This window comes from Bacillus rossius, chromosome 3 (assembly GCF_032445375.1).
Source record: "Bacillus rossius redtenbacheri isolate Brsri chromosome 3, Brsri_v3, whole genome shotgun sequence".
Taxonomy (NCBI): Eukaryota; Metazoa; Arthropoda; class Insecta; order Phasmatodea; family Bacillidae; genus Bacillus; species Bacillus rossius.
In genome coordinates, this window is record NC_086332.1 from 31,931,941 (window position 1) to 31,938,703 (window position 6,763).

General features: G+C 37.7%; 1 long non-coding RNA gene across 1 annotated transcript; it reads left to right on the plus strand.

Moving 5' to 3' along the window:
* Window positions 1-487: 487 nt before the first annotated feature.
* LOC134530469 (uncharacterized) lies at window positions 488-3,311 on the plus strand. The gene is made up of 2 exons (XR_010074825.1): window positions 488-783; window positions 2,280-3,311. It is a non-coding gene; the product is annotated as an uncharacterized LOC134530469 (long non-coding RNA).
* The last annotated feature ends 3,452 nt before the right edge of the window (window positions 3,312-6,763 follow it).

A 6,763-nucleotide genomic window follows, 5' to 3' on the forward strand; every position in this document is an offset into this window, starting at 1 on the left:
GTACAAATTAACATTTCTCCTGATTTCTGATGAGTTTTTGATGGCTCAGTCCACTCAGAAATAATCTTAAGTATCCTACCAGGCATACCTATTTGTGCGTTCAGTGACAAGAGGGCATTTCTGTCTTGTGAATGCAGTGTGTGTTCACAATTTTCTCTCGGACTGTCACTGCAAGGCAAGTGTGCAAGTTAAGCCGTCTCCCGCTAAGGCCCGGTGTACACGTGCGGACAGTGGCGGATCCAGGATTTTGGTTTGGGAGGGGCTTGACCCAGCTGAGGCTAGGCTTTATCGAGGCAAACACTAAAACAATAGTGGACCCAGATGCTTTTGGAGGGGGCTTGAGCCCCTTAGCCCCCCCTCTAGATCCGCTACTGCGTGCGGACATTGTCAGCGCGGTGCCGCTGCGGCGCCGGAGATGCGTTCTCGGAAGGCTTGACTGATAAGAAATATTGCACACACAGCTGCGGCGCCGCACGTCCACTGTGCTTACATTTTCGCTGCGGCGCCGCACGTCCAACTACGTTCCTTAGTACATTGGTGTCAATCGAGCAGTGCACACGTGCGGTCGATTGCCGCAAAGTGAGATGGCAGCATCACGTGAATTTGAAGACATATTTGATGTTGAACTCTTCATCGCAGAAGTTAAATGTTATCCAGAGATATGGAACGTAGCCGTTGAAGAATACCATGACCGTAATAAAAAGAGAAGTGCGTGGATCAACATATGCCGTAAATGTTGCGAATCGTTTGACGAAAAGGATGACAAGGAAAAAAACGAAATATGTAAGTATACATTATACTTTATTTTAATGAATGCCTATATGCTAATCTATAAAAATACAGATAAGAAAGTAGTGTTTTAATAAACGCACAGTATTTCAGAACAGGCTGTATGATTAAATTCCTTTTTTAGATGTGAAACATGTGAGTGAATATTTAACGTTAATGTACGTACATAATGTCAGGATAGATGCTGATGAAATATTATGCGTGGGCCAACCTACAAAGCAACTATGTCATACACTTTAAAATGTTTAAATGCTATTTTTGTTGCCATGGTACACTGCCAACAGGCGAGGAAAAATAGTCAGCAAGTGTGTTTCGTATTTTTTGCAGTGGAGTGCACCTCTACATCCATTTGTGTCATTATGTGTTACATCATCCATCCCTTGTACCAGGGGCGCAACAACTAAATTTTCAAAAGGGGGGGGGGGGGCAATATACCTTTTTATAAAGAATCATCGATCCCCCCTATTGAAGCGGGGGGTCCGGGGGTCCTCCCCCGGGAAAATTTGTATTTCAAGGTGGAAAATGGTGCAATTTAAGCAGTTTTATTATCTAAAAATTGATTACAGAGCACTTTCTTTGCCCCCGTTTGCCCCCACTTCAAGGGTTCAGTTGAGGGGGGGGGGGCAAAATACCCTTGCCCCCCCCCCCCTGTTGTTGCGCCCCTGCCTTGTACACTCAGTGCATCCTGGAGGCTGTAACCATCTCTACTGCGTACAAAATTGTGAAGAATACAGCATAATTATTGATTTAGCAAAATCCAATTTCACATTAATGGGCTTGTGAAAAACAAGCCACTTGTTTGAGAGTATGCCAAATGCACTCTCCACATACCTGCGTGCACGCGATAATCTTTAACTAAAAATACGTTTTTTGTCTGACAAAACTTTGCCACTGTAAGTCCTCATCACATTCATTGAAAGTGAAAACGCCTCGTCATCAAAAAAATGAAAGGAATGTTAGGTCCTTCAGTCCCTGAAAGTGGTTGCCCCCTAGGAATATTAAATGAATTGTTTTGGAGCTTACTATAAAAAGAAGATAGTTCAAATATTGTACTGTCAGAGCCTTTGCCAAACGAGCCAACATCCATGTAGAGAAACAAGTAACAGCTAATAGTACTACTGAGAAATAGTTCTTATAATTATGAAAGAGTGACCCACTCATGTTCGGTTTTCTAATCCTAACATGCTTGCCATCAACCGCGCCTAAGCAATCTGGATATTGAGCATACTTTTCAAAACCAGCAGCTATTTGTTTCCATTGTTCTTCAGTAAGTTCAGGAAAGCATTCCGTCTTCAGTACATCTTAAATATCTTTGCACACTCTTCGTATTATCTTGCCTAATGTCGAGTGACCTATCCTGTACTGCAAATGCAGGTCAAGCTGGTTGTATCCGCTACCCAAGTACCTGGAAACAAAATATATGACAATGCAATATGTTGTATCTGTGCTTGGTTTATGTGTGAATATTACATTTTATGTTTACGTTTCAGGTAACAAATATGTGAAAAAATGGAGGAATATTAAGGACAACTTTATGAAAAGCATGCGGAGGAAGACGAAATCCGGCCAAGCTGCAGACTCTGGACGACTCTACATTTATGCACGGCAGTTGTCTTTTCTGCGTTCCACTACTGGCTACCCCACAGAGACGCAGTCCAGTATAGGTGGTGAAGAAGATGAGCAAGGTTATCCAGACCAACCAGAGGAACGGGACACACCAACAGAAGCCGGGTCAACAGAAACTCTGCGTCGACCACACTACAGAACCGATGGCAAGCGTCGAAAGCAGGCTCTTGAGTCAGAAATAATAAATTACATGAAAGCTCCAATAGAATGCCCAAGATCTATCCAACACGAACAAAATGCAGATAGAGCATTTTTCGAAAGCCTCCTCCCATCGTTACACGAGTTTACAGAGGATCAGAAGCTGGAATTTCGATGTGAGGTTTTACAATTAGTAAAACGTATACGAATGTCTCGTCCCAGCTCCACATAGGTTCAGGCATATCCATTGCACACCCGGCCATTGTCACAACAATTTGTACCTCCACCACCACCACCATATTCTGCATCCCAACAGCCACCATTCACGACACTGCCTATAATCCCTATGCAGCAGAAGCTGCACACAGAACTACAATTATTCAGAACATACACTAGGCCCCCTACACTCATACAAATATCTTCCTGCCACAGTAACTTCCAATACAGACACGGACAATATGACGCCGATTCCCAACACAACTTCACCGGGAACTTCGTATCCGGGGTCTCCGAATACTTCTTCCAACAATTCGTATTTACAACCACAAGAAGATGGAAGACTAAATATTTTCAACAGTCGCGTATAACATTATGACAAATGCACTCCTAGCATTAAGTGTATGCAAGCAAACTGAGCAGTGTTAATCCATTATAACCTCCGTTACTACGTATATGTATATTCCCTACTTTTCATTTCATTGGGGCCTATTTTACAATACTTGTATGACTGTTTACAACAATTACAATATTTAAACATAGTTTTCATGTGTTGCTTACACTTTTCTAATATGTATACTTCGCGTTTCATTTGGCACCTACATTTTTTGTTTTACCTATAATCACGTAAACGGGTTACTTTGCACCCCCTGGGTACCTTTAAAACCACCTGATTAATTTCATTTAATATTAAACTTTCAAGATACCATTTACTCTACAATTTTGGTTTGTATTAAAGTGGTAAGTGGTAATGTCTACATACATTTAAGAGGATGCAAATCTTTACTTAAAACAACTTGTGGCGCATAGTTCCCCTCGGAGTATTGTGCCAAGTAACCCCGCTTTACGGTACATTTACGTTACCTGCATTATTATTATTATTATTATATGTTTAACCTAATGAGGTCTACATTTGCCTACCTTAGTGTTACAGCCAGCATCTCAGGTGGTATGGCGAGTCGGATTGCTGTGTTCTTCGCTTTTATGCTGTCCGTTATTCTCGCTAACAATTGATCAAATGACTGGACACTCATGCGGATATAATTATGAAATTATTCTGCATTGCCTCTCAGGTCTGAAAAACTTGTTGCAAATCTGCCTCTCAGGAGTCTTGAGTCGGTGAACGGATGCACCCAATGTTTCCTAGTTGTATCCAATAAACATTTGTATAATTACTAAGTACACAAAGAATACCCGTTTACGTATATACACATCCATCTCGTTAGTCGGCATCGTTCAGACTGTGCGGTATTTGTCCGTACTGTGTGAATGTGTTTCTGCGGCAACGTTGCGGCGCCGCGCGGACGTCCGCACATGTGCACCGGGCCTACGTGGGCCAGTATAAAAGATGAGTTTTTAAAAAATTATGTTGGGGGGAAAAAAAAATTTCCGAGATTGTCTACTCACCTGAAAATACACACTTATGCTGATGCTGTATGAAGGCTGGGGAAGAACAATTTTTTGAATGAAATTACTAGCCTGAGCCTGTTTCTTTCTCTTGTATCCACATACTGTGTTCACCTGTACTGTTTATTTTTTATGCTGCAAAATTTATAAGACGTTAAAAACAATTAATCACCCCCTCCTTTCCCTTTTGTTTACAAAATTGCTGGTTGGCAAGTTCCAGGCACCCAATCTTTCCCTCATCTTTCTTCTAGAGCAGATTTGGGGTGGGGGGATGGGAGGGAGAGAAGGAAGCATCCTCTAAGGCTGTCATATCCTAGTTTATATGGGAGTGAGTTAAATTAAACTAGTTTTTTTTTTATAGAATCTCTGCATCACATTTCTTTCTCATAAAATGATACCAAAATGATGTTACATTGCATGTGAATAAGCAATGGCTCTGTTAATATCTTATCCAACACCTCACAGCCTCATGTCTTACATGAAAATGCAAAATCAGTCTAAAATACTGGAAAGCCGTACTTCTCTTATACTTTTTGGTAAAGAAACGTCATAATTTTGAAAAGTATTTTGTAATTCTATATGAAAGAGCTTTGAACATTAATGCAATAAAGACTCAAATTATTTTATCTTTATTCTTTACTGGGATTGACAAATTTACTGAAAAAATTCAAAACTTAAACTTTTATAAATTGTAAAAAAAAAAAAAAATTAAGTGAAATGAAATTTATGTCAACAACCTGTTTGGCTAGCTAATATTTGTAGAGACCAAAATTTGTACTTAAATGAATGGCTCCATTACACTCGGCCAAGTCAGATACAGCAGGGTTGAATGTCCTGGGTTCAAATCTTGGTCCAGTTAAGGATTTTTCATATGTGGAAATATTCCTTTCCAAGTTCGGTGGAAGGCAATGGAAAACCAAAACAGAAATATTCTGCCTAGTCTGCCCTAGTCATGCTATAGCCATATATCTGTGGTGATGGCTGGAGATCTTAACCAGCCTCTGGTATCATCATCTTCTCAAAGGTACACATGAGCAGAGTACCCTTTTTTTCTTAAATAAAAAGTACTTAATGATTAATACTTCCAGTTTGGTACCAACTACAACACACAACACATTATTCATATAAATAAAGTGTAAATGTAATTTTTTAAATAAGGACTTCCATAAGACTTATACAATTAAAATCTAACTAAACCATTAAAGAGTTTGCTAAATTGTATTTCTGTGACTAACTTATCAATCTCGAGTAACTTTAAAATACATGTGGCAATTATCAACATTGATAAGATATAGTACCATGGTAAAAATTTTTTTACAAAATTCTAGTATGCAAGTGTCTCATCATTATTGTTTAACAGTAAACTAGAACTACATAATACAGTAAGAAAATTTATTTCTTTACTTAACACTGGTATAAAACTATACATACATTCACACATCTTGATCCACCAAGAATGTCTCAAAACAGAATAAACTATGTTCAAATCACATTAATATCCACTGCTTAAAAATTGCATTTCATATAATCAAAAAATTAACACATGCTTTAATTCACAAAGTCATAAGCTCATTCAGATTCATCTCAGCAATACACTTAGATTAATTAAACTCCATATTTCCACATTTTGACAAGACTAATACATACTGTAATAAAGAAATATGAAGAATATGGCCAGTCCACTAACAACAGAACAAGAAATGTTTACCACCAACGAATAAACTAAAATAAATTATAAAATTGATTGATTGCAAATAAAGTATTTAAAAAATATATATAATGGCAACAAAGCTTTAATGACACAACATGAGAAGAATATAAATTATACTGACCAACCCCAAGCTTATTCTAAAACTAAGTAAAAAAAAAAAAAGTGTAAGTTCTTAAAGCATGAGGAAAATCTATCTGCACATATATACCATACAGTACAAGTCTCAATAGTTTTCTTTCTCTCCAGCAGTTTTTGTAGCTGTAAATTATTAATTAATAAACCCTTTTAACTATGATTCAACATAGCACACACTGTTATTGTTATTATTTATTTCTCCCCACAGCATTTTCTGCCAAAGGAGGAAATGGAGGAAATAGTAACACCTGGCAGATACTTCTATCAAACTATCAATTTAAGAACCATTCAAAATTTACCTTTTGGAAAAATGTTTTCAGGTTGGGTTACAGTTTGATTAAATGCAAAATTACTTTAATTCAAACTAAGACAAAATTTCTAAGACACATTTTAGTATGGATGATCTATTTTTTACAATGGCTTGTCAATTATCCATGTGTCAAATGACGCACTCATAATTCGGAAATATTTACCGGCCATTAAATCTATTCAAGGACTACTGACCCATTCTCAAAATATCATGCTGGCAGTAAAAAAAAAAGTTTAAATAACAAATGTTGATACTACAATAAGAATAAAGAAATAATATTATAGTGCAGACCACCTTTTAAGCCACCTGACGTGTTATCAATTTAATGGGTTTGTGAATATGATCACTAAAAATGAGGTTCACAGATACATACATAGTAATTTTTCTTTGAAGCAGTCTTATAAAGCTTAAGTCAACATCAGTAATAATTT